The sequence below is a fragment of the Oncorhynchus keta genome, chromosome 26 (genome assembly GCF_023373465.1).
Source record: "Oncorhynchus keta strain PuntledgeMale-10-30-2019 chromosome 26, Oket_V2, whole genome shotgun sequence".
NCBI classification, from domain to species: domain Eukaryota; kingdom Metazoa; phylum Chordata; class Actinopteri; order Salmoniformes; family Salmonidae; genus Oncorhynchus; species Oncorhynchus keta.
In genome coordinates, this window is record NC_068446.1 from 41,370,864 (window position 1) to 41,394,636 (window position 23,773).

Below are 23,773 nucleotides of genomic sequence, written 5' to 3' on the forward strand. Positions count from 1 at the left end.
CTATAATCAGAAATGAGGCAATGCGACAGGGGGCTGTTTAACTCGCTGTGGTTGAGGTGTGTGTGTGTGTGTGTGTGTGTGTGTGTGTGTGTGTGTGTGTGTGTGTGTGTGTGTGTGTGTGTGTGTGTGTGTGTGTGTGTGTGTGTGTGTGTGTGTGTGTGTGTGTGTGTGTGTGTGTGTGTGTCATGCTTCTCAACTGAAACAGTTCGGAAGAGTTTGTGCATATATTATACGAAGAGATTTTGTGACGTTTTTGTTCGTTTTGGACTTCCGTAAGGTTTTTTTTTTACCTGTAACCCGAAGTCTAAGCCCCTTCGTCGGTGATTGGTCAACAGTAGGGATTCTTCAATAAAGTATTATTGTCATTCAACGTTTTCATGCAAATCTTTTCACCTGATAAATACTGCACCAAACATCTTAGTTCGATGGAAAATTGCACGACTAAGATCTCTGCAAAAAAAATAATAATAATTAAATGAATAACTGGTTTGTTTGGCTACGGTGTCTCAAAATGGACAAACAGTACTATTGCTGCTTTTTTCTAATCTTTCAAGTGAAGGCCTTCTTTTTTTATTTTACCCCTTTTTATCTCCCAATTTCAATATTGTTTCATCGCTGCAACTCCCCAACGAGCTCGGGAGAGGCGAAGGTCGAGTCATGCGTCCTCCATACCTCGCTCCTTAACAACCACCAGCTTAACCCGGAAGCCAGCTGTACCAATGTGTAAGAGGAAAAACACTGTTCAACTGACGACCAGAAATCAGCCTGCAGGCACCCGGCCCGCCTCAAGGAGTCGCTAGAGCACAATAAGCCAAGTAAAGCCCCAGCAGGTCAAACCCTCCCCTAACCCGGACGACGCTGGGCCAATTGTGCGCCGCCCTATGAGACTCCCGGTCACGGCCGGTTTTGACACCGCCTGGGATCGAACCCGGGTCTGTAGTGACGCCTCAAGCACTGCGATAAATGTAGGCCTTTTAAGGAAGTATGCGAGCACATTCGTCCGGTTCGCCGAACTGAAGTGTGCTGACGCCTTAAGAGAGACCGACAGAGGGAGACAGACACACAGAGACTGACAGACAGAGACCGACAGAGGGAGACAGACAGAGAGACAAACAGAATCAGACAGACCGAGAGACAGAGAAACAGACAGAATCAGACAGACCAAGAGACAGAGAAACAGACAGAATCAGACAGACAGACAAACAGACAGAATCAGACAGACCGAGAGACAGAGAAACAGACAGACCAAGAGACAGAGAAACAGACAAAATCAGACAGACCAAGAGACAGAGAAACAGACAGAATCAGACAGACAGACAAACAGACAGAATCAGACAGACCGAGAGACAGAGAAACAGACAGACCAAGAGACAGAGAAACAGACAGACCAAGAGACAGAGAAACAGACAGAATCAGACAGACCGAGAGACAGAGAAACAGACAGAATCAGACAGACCAAGAGACAGAGAAACAGACAGAATCAGACAGACCAAGAGACAGAGAAACAGACAGAATCAGACAGACCAAGAGACAGAGAAACAGACAGAATCAGACAGACCGAGAGACAGAGAAACAGACAGACCAAGAGACAGAGAAACAGACAGAATCAGACAGACCAAGAGACAGAGAAACAGACAGAATCAGACAGACCAAGAGACAGAGAAACAGACAGAATCAGACAGACAGACAAACAGACAGAATCAGACAGACCAAGAGACAGAGAAACAGACAGACCAAGAGACAGAGAAACAGACAGAATCAGACAGACCAAGAGACAGAGAAACAGACAGAATCAGACAGACAGACAAACAGACAGAAACAGACAGACCAAGAGACAGAGAAACAGACAGACCAAGAGACAGAGAAACAGACCAAGAGACAGAGAAACAGACAGAGACAGACAGACAGAATCAGACAGACCAAGAGACAGACAGAGAGACAAACAGAGAGACAGACAGACAGACGAGAGACAGAGAAACAGACAGAATCAGACAGAGAAACAGACAGAATCAGACAGAGACAGACAGAGAAACAGACAGAGAATCAGACAGAGAATCAGACAGACAGACAGAGACAGACAGACAGAGAGAAGTGATGATGCAGCAAAGGAATGTAAAAAAGAATGCCTTCAAAGATCAGGCCTGACAATGCAGAACTGTCACGAGTAACATCTTATACGTACGTGGTCAGGACCATAAAAAGCCCAGCCAGATCGGACTGTGGAGAACAGCTTTATGACATTGCCAGAATAACTTTGATACTCCCCAGACTTCTCTCTGAGAACACTGTTACAGGACTAACCCAACCGCCTTGGTAAAAGATTCCTGAGCGGAGTGCCCACAAACGTTTTTCAGGGGAAACAGAAGTTAGGTTGAAAATACTGTATACTTGAAAAACCGTAAACATCGGATTTCTTCCGAACCCACGGAGAGAGTGGTTACAGACAGACAGGTTCAAATGTATCTAATAACACCAGCAAATTATCTTAACATCTTTCAGATCGCTGTCAACACATCAGGGTTGACACAATGACAAAGAACGGAGCACCAACCAACCAACCAACCAACCAACCAAACAAATGTACTACTTTTGAGGGAACATTGTGCAGGTTGTACTGCGGCCAAACAAAAGGAGAGCGAGAGAGTGAACGAGAGAGAGAGACAACAGAACAGTGTTGGATGGAGGAACCAGGATGACAGTATCACAGGCCTTCCACCTTGGGGCCTGGCTGGCACAGAGGCAGACAACAAGCAGCATAACCAGATGATTCATGACTTTAAAAATGGAAAACGACGCGCCGAGGGGGAGTGAGTGCTGACAACTGCTAAAACTCCCCTCCGACTCAGAACAATGAATCCAAGTGCTGATGAGAGACAGAGACAGAGAGACAGGAGAGAGAGAGAAGAGAAGACAGAGAGACAGACCCAAGAGAGTTTGGTGACATTCTGCACATAGCATAGTGCTAGACCACCACTGAAACTGGTAACATTGCAGATCCGTAATGGATGAGAGAGATACCAATAGCGTTTGCTGGCCGAGAGTACTTAGCACCTCTGAACGTGTGCACCGATTTTACATGTAGAGTTGTGCGAAAAATTTTGGCAGTCACGGACATTGAAAGTGTACGGTCCTTTAAAACACGCTGACTGATCGGCAGACGAAAGCTAGATCGGTGCGATGTGTGCAAGCCTTTAAAGTCTCTTGACGCTGACTGATCGGGAAATCTAGAATAAATACTCCCCATCAAAATCCATCGGTTTAAGCTACAGATATCTATATTTTTTTGCATGGGCTGTGCTTTAAAACACGCTCCACTGGCGGCCTTTCGATTTGCGGTGGAAGGTGGCCAGATCGGTGTGTTTGTCAGACCATGAGACATTAAAACACGCTGACTGGTCGGCATCTGTCCTCGGTACAGCTAGACCTCGGTGCGCCCATCTGTGTGCAAGCCTTTAAACACGCTGACTGATCTGTCCTCGGTACCGCCATCTGTCTCGGTAGATCTGTCCTCGTGCGCCCATGTGACCTCGGTAGCCTTTAAAGTCTCTTGAGTCGATGTCCGCACCACAGTGGAAATCTAATTAGCATAATAAATACTAAAATCCCCATCAAAATCCATCGGTTTAAGCTACAGATATCTATATTTTTTTGCATGGGCTGTGCCTCAATCCACCCCATCCACCAATGGCGGCCTTTCGCATTTGCGGTGGAAGGTGGCCAAGCTACAGAGGTGTTTGTCAGACCATGAGACATCCCGAAAAATCTGTCCTCGGTACCGCCCATCTGTCCTCGGTACCGCCCATCTGACCTCGGTACCGCCCATCTGTCCTCGGTACCGCCCATCTGTCCTCAGTACCGCCCATCTGACCTCGGTACCGCCCATCTGACCTCGGTACCGCCCATCTGACCTCGGTACCGCCCATCTGACCTCGGTGCCGCCCATCTGACCTCGGTGCCGCCCATCTGTCCTCGGTGCCGCCCATCTGTCCTCGGTACCGCCCATCTGTCCTCGGTACCGCCCATCTGTCCTCGGTACCGCCCATCTGACCTCGGTACCGCCCATCTGTCCTCGGTAACGCCCATCTGCCTACTTCTGTCTGTAGCGTCAATTTGGGCTACACACACTAATATGACCCCTCTACGGGACTCTCAGGAACACATCGGTTGTTTTGCTCTAGGACACCCACAAGCCTCATCTGAGGGTAGCCCGGTACCAATAGAAAACATATGGAAGTATATATAAGTAGTTTAGTGCCAAATCAAATGGGGTTAAAAATGGATACTTCAATTTTTTTTTTATTATTTCCCTAATATTTTATATCTCTCAGATTTAGGACAGGCACTTTAAAACAAACTTTATTTTGATTTATTTTTGGACTATATGTTATTCCATGTATGAGTCTGTTATTCAATGTGTTTCTATTGGCTAATAGCAGTACACCATGCCCGAACCAGACGTCCGTGTGCGCCATTGGGCCCAAAGTGATTTTGTCCCCCCCACACCAAACGCGATCACAACACGCAGGTTGAAATATCAAAAAACTCTGAACCAATTATATTAATTTGGGGACAGGTCGAAAAGCATTAAACTTGCATTGGGAATTTAGTTAGCTAGCTTGCAGTTGCTAGCTAATTTGTCCTTTTTAGCTAGCTAGCTTGCTGTTGCTAGCTAATTTGTCCTGGGATATAAACATTGAGTTATTTGACCAGAAATGCACAAGGTCCTCTACTCCGACAATTAATCCACACGTAAAACAGTCAACCGAATTGTTTCTAGTCATCTCTCCTCCTTCCAGGCATTTTCTTCTTCGGACTTTATGGCGATTGGCATCTAACTTTCATAATAAGGTGTATTACCACAACCGACCGACCGACCTCAGTTGATCTTTCAATCACCCACATATGGGTATAACCAATGAGGAGATGGCACGTGGGTATATGCTTCTAAAAGCCAATGAGGAGATGGGAGAGGCAGGACTTGCATCGCGTTCGGGCATCACAAATAGAAGCATCTTCTATTTTAGCGTCTGGCTACGGAGATGCTCATTGGCGTGTGCAATGATTGAATAACATGTATCTGTACATTTATTTTGGTTTGGGTAGCGTGTAAGGCCAAAATCAATGTTTCATCAAATAACTGTTATATATATCAGTAGACAGCTCATACAGTAGAAGGTCATGAGATGCAACTTCTTATTAGCCCAACACTGGAATAAATGTTAACGGCAGACCATTGGGCAACTACTATGATGTTTTCAACACCACATACTGTATATGTAATTCAATCAAAAACTGCAGTAGTAGTAGTAGCAGCAACACAGTCTGTAAAATGGTGTTACAGAATACAGAGCTTTCTGGCCTAAACCTGAATAAGACTCATTTTCCAAATAACCAATATTGACAAGCAAGCAGTAAACCTACGGACTGATTGGCTAGGCTAAGCAGCAACACTGATCTGTGTAGAGAAGCTAGGCTAAATACTGGCTAGGCTAAGCAGCAACACTGATCTGTGTAGAGAAGCTAGGCTAAATACTGGCTAAGCTAAATAGAGCTAGTCAGTAGTCAGTCAAGAGTACAATACTTACAGCAATAGTTCATCCTGGTCATCACAGAAAAACAGAGGACACCTGACAAAAAAACACCTCTCTCCAGTCCAGTCCAATCTCAGTCCCACCTCCAGCTCCGCTAATCCCTTTTATTTGGATGTATTTAACTAGAGTGCTCTACTGCTCCTCCTCAACAGCAGGAGATTCCTCCTACAGACGCACATCAGCAGCAGGCGCCGCCAACCGTACTGTAGTGCGCGCGATGCCTCGTAACCAATAGGAGCAGAGAGAACACTCACACGGCCCCTCCCTTCCTTTTTCTCTGACTGACACAACTGGCTATCTATAGATTCTATAGTAGAGAGAGGCACAGGTGAGGAGTTTACGATGGAACGAAATCCCGTAATCAGAGAAAAGTCAACTCCACCTCAGCTACAACTCAATCCATCCCTAAATATGTTTACATATGGTTCTGTACTTTCCATTTCAACATCGCTCTCTCACTCTCCCTCCTCTACCACTCTTTCAGTCTCTCTCCCTCCCTCCTCTCTCTTTCAGTCTCTCTCTACCCCTCTTTCAGTCTCTCTCCCTCCCTCCTCTCTCTTTCAGTCTCTCTCTCCCCCTCTTTCAGTCTCCCTACCTCCCCTTTCTCGCTAGCGAACAGAACAGCAAAGCCATCTGCACCGCAGTGGAAACTGCTGTATCGGACTTAACCCTCGCAGCGCCAGAAGTGGGACTCGAGAGCTCACAAACAAACACACCATCACACACTAGGAACCCTCCTGGGGTGCTGCATTACAGTACTATAGCATAACCTCCTGGGGTGCTGCATTACAGTACTATAGCATAACCTCCTGGGGTGCTGCATTACAGTACTATAGCATAACCTCCTGGGGTGCTGCATTACAGTACTATAGCATAACCTCCTGGGGTGCTGCATTACAGTACTATAGCATAACCTCCTGGGGTGCTGCATTACAGTACTATAGCATAACCTCCTGGGGTGCTGCATTACAGTACTATAGCATAACCTCCTGGGGTGCTGCATTACAGTACTATAGTATAACCTCCTGGGGTGCTGCATTACAGTACTATAGCATAACCTCCTGGGGTGCTGCATTACAGTACTATAGCATAACCTCCTGGGGTGCTGCATTACAGTACTATAGCATAACCTCCTGGGGTGCTGCATTACAGTACTATAGCATAACCTCCTGGGGTGCTGCATTACAGTACTATAGCATAACCTCCTGGGGTGCTGCATTACAGTACTATAGCATAACCTCCTGGGGTGCTGCATTACAGTACTATAGCATAACCTCTTGGGGTGCTACATTACAGTACTATAGTATAACCTCTTGGGGTGCTGCATTACAGTACTATAGTATAACCTCTTGGGGTGCTACATTACAGTACTATAGTATAACCTCTTGGGGTGCTGCATTACAGTACTATAGCATAACCTCCTGGGGTGCTGCATTACAGTACTATAGCATAACCTCCTGGGGTGCTGCATTACAGTACTATAGCATAACCTCCTGGGGTGCTGCATTACAGTACTATAGCATAACCTCCTGGGGTGCTGCATTACAGTACTATAGCATAACCTCCTGGGGTGCTGCATTACAGTACTATAGCATAACCTCTTAGGGTGCTGCATTACAGTACTATAGCATAACCTCCTGGGGTGCTGCATTACAGTACTATAGCATAACCTCCTGGGGTGCTGCATTACAGTACTATAGTATAACCTCCTGGGGTGCTGCATTACAGTACTATAGCATAATATCCTCTATAGTATAGCATAATATATAGCATAATATATATAGCATAATATCCTCTATAGTACTGCATTACAGTACTATAGCATAACCTCCTGGGGTGCTGCATTACAGTACTATAGCATAACCTCCTGGGGTGCTGCATTACAGTACTATAGTATAACCTCCTGGGGTGCTGCATTACAGTACTATAGTATAACCTCCTGGGGTGCTGCATTACAGTACTATAGTATAACCTCCTGGGGTGCTGCATTACAGTACTATAGTACAACCTCCTGGGGTGCTGCATTACAGTACTATAGCATAACCTCCTGGGGTGCTGCATTACAGTACTATAGTATAACCTCCTGGGGTGCTGCATTACAGTACCATAGTATAACCTCTTAGGGTGCTGCATTACAGTACATAGTACAAACTGCCAACGAGACTCCAGTGTTTATCACTACAGAAAGGTAATGGAGACACATTCCACAGATGCCTTCCTCTCCACACCGTCATGCTGCCTTCCTCTCTATGCTGCCTTCCTCTCCACACCGTCCTGCTGCCTTCCTCTTCACACCGTCATGCTGCCTTCCTCTCCATGTTGCCTTCCTCTCCATGCTGCCTTCCTCTCCACACCGTCCTGCTGCCTTCCTCTCCATGCTGCCTTCCTCTCCACACCGTCATGCTGCCTTCCTCTCCATGCTGCCTTCCTCTCCACACCGTCCTGCTGCCTTCCTCTCCATGCTGCCTTCCTCTCCATGCTGCCTTACTCTCCATGCTGCCTTCCTCTCCATGCTGCCTTCCTCTCCATGCTGCCTTACTCTCCATGCTGCCTTCCTCTCCATGCTGCCTTCCTCTCCACACCGTCCTGCTGCCTTCCTCTCCATGCTGCCTTCCTCTCCATGCTGCCTTCCCTCTCCATGCTGCCTTCCTCTCCATGCTGCCTTACTCTCCATGCTGCCTTCCTCTCCATGCTGCCTTCCTCTCCATGCTGCCTTCCTCTCCATGCTGCCTTCCTCTCCATGCTGCCTTCCTCTCCATGCTGCCTTCCTCTCCATGCTGCCTTCCTCTCCATGCTGCCTTCCTCTCCACGCCGTCCTGCTGCCTTCCTCCCCACAACGTCCTGCTGCCTTCCTCTCTATGCTGCCTTCCTCTCCATGCTGCCTTCCTCTCCATGCTGCCTTCCTCTCCATGCTGCCTTCCTCTCCATGCTGCCTTCCTCTCCATGCTGCCTTCCTCTCCATGCTGCCTTCCTCTCCACACCGTCATGCTGCCTTCCTCTCCACACCGTCCTGCTGCCTTCCTCTCTATGCTGCCTTCCTCTCCACACCGTCATGCTGCCTTCCTCTCCATGCTGCCTTCCTCTCCACACCGTCCTGCTGCCTTCCTCTCCACACCGTCATGCTGCCTTCCTCTCTATGCTGCCTTCCTCTCCATGCTGCCTTCCTCTCCACACCGTCATGCTGCCTTCCTCTCCACACCGTCATGCTGCCTTCCTCTCTATGCTGCCTTCCTCTCCACACCGTCCTGCTGCCTTCCTCTCCACGCCGTCCTGCTGCCTTCCTCCCCACAACGTCCTGCTGCCTTCCTCTCTATGCTGCCTTCCTCTCCATGTTGCCTTCCTCTCCATGCTGCCTTCCTCTCCACACCGTCCTGCTGCCTTCTTCTCTATGCTGCCTTCCTCTCCATGCTGCCTTCCTCTCCATGCTGCCTTCCTCTCCATGCTGCCTTCCTCTCCATGCTGCCTTCCTCTCCATGCTGCCTTCCTCTCCACACCGTCCTGCTGCCTTCCTCTCCATGTTGCCTTCCTCTCCATGCTGCCTTCCTCTCCACACCGTCCTGCTGCCTTCCTCTCCATGCTGCCTTCCTCTCCATGCTGCCTTCCTCTCCATGTTGCCTTCCTCTCCATGCTGCCTTCCTCTCCTTGCTGCCTTCCTCTCTATGCTGCCTTCCTCTCCATGTTGCCTTCCTCTCCATGCTGCCTTCCTCTCCATGCTGCCTTCCTCTCCTTGCTGCCTTCCTCTCCATGCTGCCTTCCTCTCCATGTTGCCTTCCTCTCCATGCTGCCTTCCTCTCCATGCTGCCTTCCTCTCCACACCGTCCTGCTGCCTTCCTCTCCATGCTGCCTTCCTCTCCTCACCGTCATGCTGCCTTCCTCTCCACACCGTCCTGCTGCCTTCCTCTCTATGCTGCCTTCCTCTCCACACCGTCCTGCTGCCTTCCTCTCTATGCTGCCTTCCTCTCCATGCTGCCTTCCTCTCCATGCTGCCTTCCTCTCCATGCACCGTCCTGCTGCCTTCCTCTCCATGCTGCCTTCCTCTCCATGCTGCCTTCCTCTCCATGTTGCCTTCCTCTCCATGCTGCCTTCCTCTCCATGCTGCCTTCCTCTCCACACCGTCCTGCTGCTGTGCTCACTGCCAATCAAATCTCCTTTTAATTTATTTATTTAATCCATTTTAGAATAAGCTGTAACTTCACAAAATGTGGAAAAAGTCAAGGGGTCTGAATACATTGTGTTTATCTACTATCCCACCATAGTAGAAAAGATGACACTTCTGTGTGAGAAAGAAATATTTAAAAGATGTGACCTTTATTTAACTAGGCAAGACAGTTAAGAACACATTCTTATTTTCAATGAAGGCCTATTGGGGAACAGTGGGTTAACTGCCTTGTTCAGGGGCAGAACGACAGATTTTTTTTACCTTGTCAGCTTGGGGATTCGATCTAGCAACCTTTCGGGAACTGGCCCAACACTCTAAATACTAGGCTACCTGCCACTAGGCTACTCTGGGACAGTTGTGGGATGCTATAGATGGGTGATTCTGCAACTTCAGGCACTTTGGCTTTCAGAAATTAAAAATGTATTGAAACACAATTTTACCAGTATTATGATCGCCTTTGATTTGTCTAGAAATAATACCTGATAATGGCTGCGATCAAATTATTCAGGAATTTATATATTTTTGTAGTTTTTCTCAGACAGCCTTAGACCAATGTAATTTCCATCACATCATTAAATATCGATTTTAGTTGAAAATGAAATATCATACAATTATTTTATAACACATTTCTTATACATTTGTACATTAACTTGCATTGAATATTATTTTAAGTGCTTTTTAAGGTTTTCCTAAAATTAATAATTCAACACAACGCCTCAATGTATAAACTTGCCTTTGTGAAGAGCTGAAAACATTTATTTATCATTAGAAAATATACATATTTCGGGCCTCCCGGGTGGCGCAGTGGTCAAGGGCGCTGTGATTTCTGCAGCGCAAATCAATGTCAATCAGAGTCCCTGGGTTCATTTACCCAGGCTCTGTCGGTGGTAATGACAAGGTGGGAGGTCTGTGGGGGCGAATGACAATTGGCCTAGCGTAATGACAAGGGTTAGGGAGGGCTTGGTGGTGGGTGTCCTTGTCTCATCGTGTGGCGACTCCTGTGGTGGGCTGGGCGCAGTGTGCGCTAGCCAGGTGCACGGTGTTTCCTCCGGCGCATTGGTGCGGCTGGCTTCCGGACATGCGTGTGTTGGAAATGACAGGTGTGGGCTTGGTTGGGTGTGTATCGGAGGACGCATGACTGTTCAACCTTCGTCTCTCCCGAGCCCGTACAGGAGTTGTGGGTGAGACAAGATAGTAGCTACTACAACAATTGGATACCACGAAATTGGGGAGAAAAGGGTTAAAATTTTAAAATAAAATTAAAAAAAAAAAAAAAAAAAAAAAAATATATATGGTATTTCCACCCAACCTGTTTGTGAGATTATAACAACCATATGATTTCTAAAACAAATCAATCAATGTCAATTATACAGAATATACAAATTTACCTCAAAATATGGGTGGTAATGACAAGGTGTGGGTGGTAATGACAAGGTGTGGGTGGTAATGACAAGGTGTGGGTGGTAATGACAAGGTGTGGTGGAAATGACAAGGTGTGGGTGGAAATGACAAGGTGTGGGTGGAAATGACAAGGTGTGGGTGGTAATGACAAGGTGTGGTGGAAATGACAAGGTGTGGGTGGAAATGACAAGGTGTGGGTGGAAATGACAAGGTGTGGGTGGAAATGACAAGGTGTGGGTGGTAATGACAAGGTGTGGGTGGAAATGACAAGGTGTGGGTGGAAATGACAAGGTGTGGGTGGAAATGACAAGGTGTGGGTGGTAATGACAAGGTGTGGGTGGAAATGACAAGGCGTGGGTGGTAATGACAAGGGGTGGGTGGTAATGACAAGGTGTGGTGGAAATGACAAGGTGGGGTGGAAATGACAAGGTGTGGTGGAAATGACAAGGTGTGGATGGAAATGACAAGGTGTGGGTGGTAAAATGAAAACAAGGTGTGGGTGGTAATGACAAGGTGTGGGTGGTAATGACAAGGTGTGGGTGGAAATGACAAAAGTGTGGGTGGAAATGACAAGGCTGTGGGTGGTAATGACAAGGTGTGGGTGGAAATGACAAAGCGTGGTTGGTAATGACAAGGTGTGGGTGGTAATGACAAGGCGTGGGTGGAAATGACAAGGTGTGGGTGGTAATGACAAGGTGTGGGTGGTAATGCCAAGGTGTGGGTGGAAATGACAAGGTGTGGGTGGAAATGACAAGGTGTGGGTGGTAATGACAAGGTGTGGGTGGAAATGACAAAGCGTGGGTGGTAATGACAAGGTGTGGGTGGTAATGACAAGGTGTGGGTGGAAATGACAAGGTGTGGGTGGAAATGACAAGGTGTGGGTGGAAATGACAAGGGTGTGGGTGGAAATTACATATGAAGCTTTTTTTTTTTAAAATGAAAACAATATTTTATTGCAAACATTTTGAACAACAACCATTGTAGAACATTTCATTAATTTAAGCAACAGTAAGATTCCAAAAGTGGACAGAGCTCATGGAAGTAGCTCAGTGGTTTGGAGAGATGAGCCCAGAGGAGTCCTCCGTATAGCAGAGCTCAGTGGTTTGGAGAGATGAGCCCAGAGGAGTCCTCCGTATAGCAGAGCTCAGTGGTTTGGAGAGATGAGCCCAGAGGAGTCCTCCGTATAGCAGAGCTCAGTGGTTTGGAGAGATGAGCCCAGAGGGGTCCTCCGTATAGCAGAGCTCAGTGGTTTGGAGAGATGAGCCCAGAGGGATCATCTGCATAGCAGAGCTCAGTGAGCATCGTGAAACGGTATCATTTGTGGTCCAACACAGGTGTGGAGGGTCACCTGCATGTGAGAATCACCAAAGTGAACCGCCTGGATCTCACTGGTGAATTTACACAGGTAGTTCTCTCAGTGGCACAACTTTGGTTTTAGAAGTGGGGGAGAATAAATTATTAAAATTATTATTATTTATTTTATCCAGTCGGATAAACACTCCAAACAGCCTACCTGACCGCTCTGAGGTGTCTGCATGGTCCTAAAGCACACCGTTGCCTCGTTTTATATCACATTCAAATGACAAAACTACGGGGGACAAAAATGCCATTTCAGAATGTGAGATTGACATGTCCCCCCCATCCCCAGTGAAAGTTGTGCCCCTGAGTTCTCTGCCAAGTCAATATGCACGATGATCTCCTCTTTCCGCAGATTCTCTTTTAATCCTCTCAGTTTGGAGTATTGTTGTCGAATGTTGTACATGCAGGGTGCCACACACCTTTTCTTATACTGTCAAATGTACAGTGAACTTCTCCATGTTTCCCTCTTTGTTTTTCCTTCTCTTTCTCTCTCTCTCTTCAGCTTTGTTTTTCCTTCTCTTTCTCTTTCAGCTTTGTTTTTCCTTCTCTTTCTCTTCAGCTTTGTTTTTCCTTCTCTTTCTCTTCTCTTCAGCTTTGTTTTTCCTTCTCTTTCTCTTTCTCTTCAGCTTTGTTTTTCCTTCTCTTTCTCTCTTTCTCTTCAGCTTTGTTTTTCCTTCTCTTTCTCTCTTTCTCTTCAGCTTTGTTTTTCCTTCTCTTTCTCTCTCTCTCTTCAGCTTTGTTTTTCCTTCTCTTTCTCTCTTTCTCTTCAGCTTTGTTTTTCCTTCTCTTTCTCTTCAGCTTTGTTTTTCCTTCTCTTTCTCTCTCTCTTCAGCTTTGTTTTTCCTTCTCTCTCTCTTCAGCTTTGTTTTTATAATATAATAATAATATATGCCATTTAGTTTTTCCGCTTCCAAAGCGACTTTCATGTGTGCATACCTCTCTGGGTGGTCCCGGGAGCCCACTTGGCGTTACAAGCGCCATGCTTACCAACTGAGCTACAGGACCACCCTTCTCTTTCTCTCTCTCTCTTCAGCTTTGTTTTTCTTCTCTTTTTTTTTTCCTTCTCTTTCTCTCTCTCTCAGCTTTGTTTTTCCTTCTCTTTCTCCCTCTCTTCAGCTTTGTTTTTCCACTCAAACCACCATATCTGCTCACCAGCATCAAAGTCAGATGTTTTAAGCTCTTTTGCTTGACAAAGGCAGCACTCTCTCTCTATACATGCACTCTTTCTTCAGGTTCTGACAGCACAAAGACCCAATAAGGTTCTGACAGCACAACGACCCAATAAGGTTCTGACAGCACAACGACCCAATAAGGTTCTGACAGCACAACGACCCAACAAGGTTCTGACAGCACAACGACCCAATAAGGTTCTGACAGCACAAAGACCCAATAAGGTTCCAGCACAAATAAGGTTCTGACAGCACAAAGACCCAGACCCAATAAGGTTCTGACAGCACAACGACCCAATAAGGTTCTGACAGCACAACAACCCAAAAAGCACCCAATAAGGTTCTGACAGCACAAAGACCCAATAAGGTTCTGACAGCACAACGACCCAATAAGGTTCTGACAGCACAACAGACCCAATAAGGTTCTGACAGCACAAAGACCCAATAAGGTTCTGACAGCACAAAGACCCAATAAGGTTCTGACAGCACAACGACCCAATAAGGTTCTGACAGCACAACGACCCAATAAGGTTCTGACAGCACAAAAAGCACCCAATAAGGTTCTGACAGCACAACGACCCAATAAGGTTCTGACAGCACAAAGACCCAATAAGGTTCTGACAGCACAAAGACCCAATAAGGTTCTGACAGCACAAAGACCCAATAAGGTTCTGACAGCACAAAAAGCACCCAATAAGGTTCTGACAGCACAACGACCCAATAAGGTTCTGACAGCACAACGACCCAATAAGGTTCTGACAGCACAAAAAGCACCCAATAAGGTTTTCATTGTTGCTGCAGGTGATCACTTTATGATACTGTAGTTTGTCGGCCATGAACTGGAGGTCGGTGTGGGTTTTGTAGAGACGTGTCCATATCCTGGACCGTTGGCTTGACAACCCAAAAAGACGTATTTTAAAGAATTCATAGCAGGACATTTTAATCTCTGAATATTTGACAGCACAACAACCCAATAAGGTTAAACTTCTGACAGCACAACGAAGGTTCTGACAGCTGTGCCATTCTGACAGAAGCGTTTCTGACAGCACAAAAGACCCAATTTCTGACAGCACAAAGACCCAATTTTCTTTCAGCACAACGACCCAATTTCTGTTCCTTGTTAAGGTTCTGACAGCACAAAAAGCCTTTTGACCACAAAGACCCAATAAGTTGCTGCTCTGCTGGTTCTCATCACGTTCATAGAATAAGGTTCTAGTGATATTCTCTTCTGTGGCTGTGCTATAGGTTCTGTTAGCACAACGATTCTTTCTGGCAGTAAGGTTCTGACAGCAGACTTGCCAGCACAAAGACCCAATAAGGTGGCCTGTTTTCATTTGCCACAAAAGTTAAGGTTTTGCTAAGGTTCTGAAAATCGAAAAGGTTCTGACTGTTTGCAGCTTTGACCAGGCCGTACTTTCTCAGGATGTTTCCTCTGAGCATTTTCGAAGCCAATTGTTTGTCTTCTGGCACTGCACATTTTCTGATACTTTTGCTTTAACTCTGAAATGATGGTTATTTTGAAACAATAAAATCCTTCTCAAGTTCTTCGTAGTTCCCTTCATTTTCTGTTTTGTCTTTGGGCGAATCTGGTCTATTCATTTTCTTCATCAGTTGATCATACTTTTTTTTTGTATTTCTCAGTTTTCCGTTAAGCTTCATCAGGTTTGACATTTGTCATGTTTTTGAATATTTCCTGTTAAACTTGACCTCTTGCCAACCTTTTTTCTTTCCTTCCAGTTCCTTGTATTAGACTTTTCCATTCCTGTTGCAGACATGAGGAATCTAGGTATCAGGGTGTGCATCAGGACAGGTTCTTTCTGCGTATTGAAGACTTGTGGCCTGTTTTCATTTGCCTCATGTTTGTGGCTGAAAGTCATCTGGTGACTGAGGTGGTGTGTTGCCTGATAGGTAGGCCTCATGTTCATCTGGTGACTGAGGTGGTGTGTTGCCTGTTTGTCTTCTGGCCTCATTTTCTGGCTACTTTCTGGTGACTGATGGTGGTGTGTTGCCTGAATCCTTCTCAAGGTAGGCCTCATGTTCTGGCTGCAGGTCATCTGGTGACTGAGGTGGTGTGTTGCCTGATAGGTAGGCCTCATGTTCTGGCTGAAAGTCATCTGGTGACTGAGGTGGTGTGTTGCCTGATAGGTAGGTCTCATGTTCTGGCTGAAAGTCATCTGGTGACTGAGGTGGTGTGTTGCCTGATAGGTAGGCCTCATGTTCTGGCTGAAAGTCATCTGGTGACTGAGGTGGTGTGTTGCCTGATAGGTAGGTCTCATGTTCTGGCTGAAAGTCATCTGGTGACTGAGGTGGTGTGTTGCCTGATAGGTAGGTCTCATGTTCTGGCTGAAAGTCATCTGGTGACTGAGGTGGTGTGTTGCCTGATAGGTAGGTCTCATGTTCTGGCTGAAAGTCATCTGGTGACTGAGGTGGTGTGTTGCCTGATAGGTAGGCCTCATGTTCTGGCTGCAGGTCATCTGGTGACTGAGGTGGTGTGTTGCCTGATAGGTCCATTGCAACTGTTCTCTTTAAAGTCCGTCTTCTAGTCCGTTGGTTACATTTCCATCTCTTGCTTCTTTGTTCTCGCTTTGTAAGCTCAGAGATGGATATCAATTCTCCCTTCTCTTTTTTCATCCAGTATCTCTCTGTCTTTTTGCAGATGTTCCTGGTATCATATAGGATAATTTTATATTTTGTTTCTATGTATGTGACCTCCGTGCTATTTTATGTAGCATCTTCTAAAAACAAAGAAAAATACTTCTTAAGTTTTCCAATTGTGCACAACTTGGAGTATTTTATAATAATAATAATATAATATTTTCTAGATTCAAGTTATTTAAAACATGATTAAATAAGCCTACTTGTTTTTAAATTAAAAAGTAATAATGGATTTTTGTCATTTCCACAACATTCTGTCATTTCCATCACAGTTAAGTTTGTGATGGAAATAACTGATGGAAATTGCACTTCTGCTGTTTTTTGGAGAAAAATGACAGACTGCTTAGCATGTTTGGCCAGTATTACAGCTAGCATATGGTTTACACGAAATACATCAAATACATATTTTAAAAATCAAAATTCTACCACAAATTAAAGAAATTGTAGCCTGTTTGAAAATGACTGACAATAAAAATATTCTCTACACAAGCGATATTGACCTAGATTTGTCATCAACTTCTGGACAGCACATCAGGAACAACTGTCCTCTGCAGCCACGTGCTTCTGTGTCACAATATGTTTCCATGGTAACTAAATGTAACATTCTCTTGAAAAAAAACTTTATTAATGAGGAATTTGCTCTCAGTGGTGGCAATGACACCACTCCCAAAGGACAGGTATACTTTGTGTAAATAAAAAGGGCATACTCACAATAACTATTGATATAGATTTTATTTGACTCTTTCTCTAGAAGATAACATTAATAATTACACATTTATGTAATATTTTCTCATAGAAAAAAATAGTAGAAGCTCAAAAGTCTGGGTCAGGGGCAAAACAGTGAGAGGTATAAAATGCACCTGAAAAGTAGCTAAAATACTTGATAGAGATGTTGAAAGAAATATGGGGTGATTGTAGTGTGAACTTAATATATAAAGAATAAAACCATGTATTTTTTTTATAAAATCCCCAAAATTGACCCTGAGGACATAAAAGAAGTTACCGTAGTGGCATAATTACCCAGATCCCAAATTAATACAACTACTTGCATCAAAAACAATGAGGCTGATGCAACAGATCAGAACGTTTAGCTTAAAATGTTGACCTAACCTAATAGGTTATTTCTTCACATTATAAGCGCAGCAATGTGCACACGGCAGTAGGCTTTAAGCGCAAATGTTCCAAAATGCAATCAACTTGCGGGAAAACACTGTTCTCAAAAGTGATCGCAAATGTGATTATGCAAGTAATGTTTTATTAGAAAAGGTTCAAATAAAATAATAATTGAATCAATGCTAGAATAAGTCTGTAATGTAAGAAAACGTGGAAAAAGTCAAGGGGCCTGAATACTTTCCGAATGCACTGTAGACTAGTGGTTTTGCTGTTCGTTAGGACTACTCATCTGATTGGCTGATAAAAAGTACATGTGGACAGTTCTCCTAACATCTTCAATATGCGCCTCAGAATTCGATAAGGACGCCTGCAGTTACATCCCAGATGTGTCCATCGGGGACGTCACGTGACGAGCATAGACTAATAAGTGTTTAGATATGAGAGAGAGCCATGCGAGAGAGCGGTGCTTCGTAGCACTGCGTTTGCAACCGGGAGAAGTGAATTGTAACTATATTCAGCCCAAGGGCACAACGGTCACGCAAGGGGGATGTCAAATTGTAAACGTGAGACTGATGAAGTGTTTGATGCCCGCGCAAGAAACAAAGCTGAGATCATGCCTTTCATGTGACTTTGTTAAAAATCATTAGTCACATCATGCAGCCTTAGAATGTATTAAAAAAATAACATATTGCCCAATGTTTGTAAAACAACTAAAGTTGCATTATTAAATCTAAATGAAACAAATAGAAGTACCTGTTTCTTTGTTTACCGATCAACACAGAATAGCCACTTGTCCGCACTCCCTCAAATCATTTGAAGAAATATCCTTTCTATTTTATTCAGCTTTGTTACATTTTATTCTCCATACTATAAAAATATTGCCATGGAATTCTAAGCAAATCTTGTCTGCTAAATGAACTAGTGTAGCCCACAGCCATATGGCATAGCCAGATCAGGACCTAACATCAGGACAACTCAGAGTATGCTATTCTGTCCTTCTGAAGTAGACTACATTTTCTTCATATCATGTTTCTTTAGAGCTGTGTAAAATAAATAATGGATTTATTGTGATGGTGTCCGCTATATTACATGGATTTATTAGACTTTTAAACATGTAGATGTTTCAAAAGGTCTGCATCAGTGGCTTGTAGGCTGTTTGTGGAAGCCAGGAGATGCTAAATGTGTTTGTGTTCATTAACAGTCAATTACCGTGAGACCGGCAGTTATTTGCTTGTTAATCCCCAGCTGACAACATTCCATGACGTCACAGCTCTAGGTGTGACAACTGCAGAGCCTCCGGAGATATTCAGCTCCGTACCGCAACGGCGTGCACCTCTCAAATGTTGTAGCCTTTATGCGGAGGGCGCCGTCTAGCTCATTGACGTGATTGGTTGACCGTAGGGGAGGGCAGGAGGTCCTGTATAAACACAAAACTCGCTTCCTTGACAACTTCCATTAACAACAGCTCTGCGAAGCCCCCGACTTCTGCGGGGTGAGAGAGGCATCGCAGTAAACGCTGTACGACCACTGCAGACTTTTGGATTGACCATGCAGAGCCTTTTAGTCTCTACGATTAGTTCACTGAGATGGGCGTGAATAAGTGTGCCATAAAATAAAATACACAGTACCAGTCAAATGTTGACATCAGCAAACCCCTCGCCCACACACACAACGCCATACAGTTGAAACCGGGATTTATCTGTGACGAGCACACTTCTCCAGCGTGGTCATCGAAGGTGAACATTTACCCACTGAAGTCGGTTACAACGCCGAACTGCAGTCAGGTCAAGACCCTGGTGAGGACGACGACGATGCAGATGAGCTTCCCTGAGACGGTTTTCTGACCGTTTGGGCAGATATTATTCGCTTGTGCAAAACCCACAGTTTCATCAGCTGTCGGGGTGGCTGGTCTCAGACGATCCCACGGGTGAAGAAGCCGGATGTGGGGGGCCCTGTGCTGGCTTTGTTACACGTTGCGAGGCCAGTTGGACGTACTGCCAAATTCTCTAAAACGACATTGGAGGAGGCTTATGGAACATTCAATTATTTGGCAACAGCTCTGGTGAACATTTCTACAGTCACCATGCCAACTGCAGGCACTCTCAAAACCTGAGACATCTGTGGCTTTGTGTTGTGTGACAAAACTGTAAATTTTTAGAGTGGCCTTTTATTGTCCTCAGCACAAGGTGCACCTGTGTAATTGATCATGCTGTTGAACCAGCTTCTTGATATGCCACATCTGTCAGGTGGATGGACTATCTTGACAAAGGAGAGATTCTCACTTACAGGGATGTAAACAAATTTGTGCACAACGTTGGAGAGAAATAGGCTTTTTTTTTGTGAGTATGGAACATATCTGGGATATTTTATTTCAGCTCATGAAACCAACACATTGTGTTAATATTTTTCGTTCAGTGTATTTCCAGTATCCAGCCAATGAGGAGGACCGGACGTAGAGGATCAGTACAGTGATGCTAATCAGAGAGCCGGGGAGTCTGCCTGTTTTCTGAGCCACATGTACCAGGTAATCACAAGCAGCTGCTGAACTGAATCAACCCAGTGGGACATATCAGTAGACCACACAGAGAGCGGGAATGTGTTGATAAGTGTGTCTGTCTTCTCCCCCTTTCACTGATTTAAAGTGAAGAGCAAAAGGATGCAATGAGAAAATGATAGACCCTATGTGGCGATTAAAAAGGCAGGTATATAACCTGTAGTCTCCACCCTTACAAAGGGACATTCATTCAAAATGGTGAAATTGAATCGATCATAGATGGTAGATGCAGGCTATTCACCAAGAGGCGGCAGGCCCCTCTCTTAGCTCTTCGATAGTGCTTTCCTTCCACGCCTCGGAGTCGTCACAAAAGTCAGGGCGATAGATTTACGATGAGTCTTGATTTATTGAAGGGTGAGCTGCTAGCAAGTCTGGGGTTGCCAGCAGCCAGGCAGATCTATAATAATTATACTGTTGATAGGAGATCCAGTAGACCTATAGTGCCTGCCTGGTAATCCCCGCGCTATGACTCACTGCGTACTATAAGGCAGTGCCTATTCACATCCTTGAATGAGTCAGTCTTCTGTAATACAGCAACATAGCCTACAGTCAGAGAAATCTACCTGCTTGACTTTGGGTTGCCTTCCATATCCAGTGGACCGATAACCTTTCCTAGGAGTCCTATGTACATATTACCTCGACTAACCGGTACCCCCTGTCTATAGCCTCCACATTGACTCTGTACCGGTACCCCCTGTCTATAGCCTCCACATTGACTCTGTACCGGTACCCCCTGTCTATAGCCTCCACATTGACTCTGTACCGGTACCCCCTGTATATAGCCTCCACATTGACTCTGTACTGGTACCCCTGTATATAGCCTCCACATTGACTCTGTACCGGTACCCCTGTCTAAAGCCTCCACATTGACTATGTACCGATACCCCCTGTATAAAGCCTCCACATTGACTCTGTACTGGTACCCCTGTCTATAGCCTCCACATTGACTCTGTACTGGTACCCCCTGTCTAAAGCCTCCACATTGACTATGTACTGGTACCCCCTGTATAAAGCCTCCACATTGACTCTGTACTGGTACCCCTGTATATAGCCTCCACATTGACTATGTACTGATACCCCTGTATAAAGCCTCCACATTGACTCTGTACTGGTACCCCCTGTCTATAGCCTCCACATTGACTCTGTACCGGTACCCCTGTCTAAAGCCTCCACATTGACTATGTACCGGTACCCCTGTATAAAGCCTCCACATTGACTCTGTACTGGTACCCCTGTATAAAGCCTCCACATTGACTATGTACTGATACCCCCTGTATAAAGCCTCCACATTGACTCTGTACTGGTACCCCTGTATATAGCCTCCACATTGACTCTGTACTGGTACCCCCTGTCTATAGCCTCCACATTGACTCTGTACTGGTACCCCTGTATATAGCCTCCACATTGACTCTGTACTGGTACCCCTGTATATAGCCTCCACATTGACTCTGTACTGGTACCCCCTGTATATAGCCTCCACATTGACTCTGTACCCCCCTGTATATAGCCTCCACATTGACTCTGTACTGGTACCCCTGTATATAGCCTCCACATTGACTCTGTACTGGTACCCCTGTATATAGCCTCCACATTGACTCTGTACTGGTACCCCTGTATATAGCCTCCACATTGACTCTGTACTGGTACCCCCTGTATATAGCCTCCACATTGACTCTGTACTGGTACCCCTGTATATAGCCTCCACATTGACTCTGTACTGGTACCCCTGTATATAGCCTCCACATTGACTCTGTACTGGTACCCCTGTATATAGCCTCCACATTGACTCTGTACTGGTACCCCCATTGACTCTGTATAAATAGCCTCCACATTGACTCTGTACTGGTACCCCTGTATATAGCCTCCACATTGACTCTGTACTGGTACCCCCTGTATATAGCCTCCACATTGACTCTGTACTGGTACCCCTGTATATAGCCTCCACATTGACTCTGTACTGGTACCCCTGTATATAGCCTCCACATTGACTCTGTACTGGTACCCCCTGTATATAGCCTCCACATTGACTCTGTACTGGTACCCCCTGTATAAAGCCTCCACATTGACTCTGTACTGGTACCCCTGTATATAGCCTCCACATTGACTCTGTACTGGTACCCCTGTATATAGCCTCCACATTGACTCTGTACTGGTACCCCCTGTATAAAGCCTCCACATTGACTCTGTACTGGTACCCCTGTATATAGCCTCCACATTGACTCTGTACTGGTACCCCCTGTATATAGCCTCCACATTGACTCTGTACTGGTACCCCCTGTATATAGCCTCCACATTGACTCTGTACTGGTACCCCCTGTATAAAGCCTCCACATTGTTATTTTACTGCTGTTGTTTAATTATTTGTTACTTTTATTTTTTTTTAAATTACTTAACACTTATTTTTCTTAAAACTGCATTGTTGGTTAAGGGCTCGTAAAGTAATCATTTCACTGTAAGGTCTACTACACCTGTTGTATTCAGATAAAATGTATTGTATTGTATTTGATGGTGGTGAATACCTAGGTACACTGGGCAGAGCATGTCAACGCATCAGTTTGTAAAAACACGAGAGAGAATATTGGCAGTGCTCCAGCAGAAGGCGACATCAGGCAGGAAATACTACACCAGGTACCAGGAAGTGAAGAGCCAAGGCTCATTAACCCCATTAAGGATAGGCTAGTCGATTTACTAGCTACTGTTTACTTGGACTGATTCAACCCGGGCTGGGGAAGCCGATTACAGTGTGTCATAATATCAACAGCCAATAAAGGCTAAAAGCTTGACTGATCTGATGTAGTCTAGCTTAGTGGTTTCACTAGCTAATGTTGACCAGGACTGACACTGGTTGCCAGGGGAAGCACGGCTACAGTAAAGTGTGAGAGTCTGATGTAGTCTAGCTTAGTGGTTTCACTAGCTAATGTTGACCTGGACTGACACTGGTTGCCAGGGGAGGCACGGCTACAGTAAAGTGTGAGAGTCTGATGTAGTCTAGCTTAGTGGTTTCACTAGCTAATGTTGACCTGGACTGACACTGGTTGCCAGGGGAGGCACGGCTACAGTAAAGTGTGAGAGTCTGATGTAGTCTAGCTTAGTGGTTTCACTAGCTAATGTTGACCTGGACTGACACTGGTTGCCAGGGGAGGCACGGCTACAGTAAAGTGTGAGAGTCTGATGTAGTCTAGCTTAGTGGTTTCACTAGCTAATGTTGACCTGGACTGACACTGGTTGCCAGGGGAGGCACGGCTACAGTAAAGTGTGAGAGTCTGATGTAGTCTAGCTTAGTGGTTTCACTAGCTAATGTTGACCTGGACTGACACTGGTTGCCAGGGGAGGCACGGCTACAGTAAAGTGTGAGAGTCTGATGTAGTCTAGCTAGAACTTAGTAACTCCTTTAAAGGTTAAACTTGTGGTTTTACTTGGATTACTGAACTGAACTGGCTGGGAAGGCGGTCTACAGTGACTGCCACTGGCTGGGAAAGCTGTCTACAGTAACTGCCACTGGCTGGGAAAGCTGTCTACAGTAACTGTCACTGGCTGGGAAAGCTATCTACAGTAACTGCCACTGGCTGGGAAAGCTATCTACGGTAACTGCCACTGGCTTGGAAAGCTGTCTACAGTAACTGCCACTGGCTGGGAAAGCTATCTACAGTAACTGCCACTGGCTTGGAAAGCTGTCTACAGTAACTGCCACTGGCTGGGAAAGCTATCTACAGTAACTGCCACTGGCTGGGAAAGCTGTCTACAGTAACTGCCACTGGCTGGGAAAGCTATC

The 23,773-nt window shown here is 45.5% G+C and overlaps 1 protein-coding gene and 2 long non-coding RNA genes across 14 annotated transcripts in view; 2 read left to right on the forward strand and 1 right to left on the reverse strand.

Moving 5' to 3' along the window:
• Positions 1–23,773, reverse strand: part of LOC118358799 (tight junction protein ZO-1-like) — a 201,221-nt gene that overhangs the window by 106,733 nt on the left and 70,715 nt on the right. The window contains exon 1 of one of the 9 annotated variants that reach the window (XM_052480875.1): positions 5,586–5,762. The exons of the other annotated variants lie outside the window; for them this stretch is intronic. The gene's annotated coding sequence lies outside the window, so the exon portion shown is untranslated. Of the gene's footprint in view, positions 1–5,585; positions 5,763–23,773 lie in introns of those variants that run through there. 9 annotated transcript variants of the gene reach the window in all.
• On the forward strand, positions 11,177–12,058 carry LOC127912113 (uncharacterized). Of its 2 annotated transcripts, XR_008080786.1 has the most exons (4): positions 11,177–11,422; positions 11,645–11,684; positions 11,887–11,926; positions 11,967–12,039. It is a non-coding gene; the product is annotated as an uncharacterized LOC127912113 (long non-coding RNA). The 2 variants fall into 2 exon arrangements; XR_008080785.1 differs by having other exon boundaries at positions 11,887–12,058.
• Positions 13,595–14,530, forward strand: LOC127912111 (uncharacterized). 3 transcript variants are annotated; one of them, XR_008080781.1, is made up of 3 exons: positions 13,595–13,904; positions 14,020–14,073; positions 14,129–14,530. It is a non-coding gene; the product is annotated as an uncharacterized LOC127912111 (long non-coding RNA). The 3 variants fall into 3 exon arrangements; XR_008080782.1 differs by lacking the exon at positions 14,020–14,073 and having other exon boundaries at positions 13,595–13,796; positions 14,129–14,347; positions 14,378–14,530; XR_008080783.1 differs by lacking the exon at positions 14,020–14,073 and having other exon boundaries at positions 13,595–13,796; positions 14,129–14,320; positions 14,378–14,530.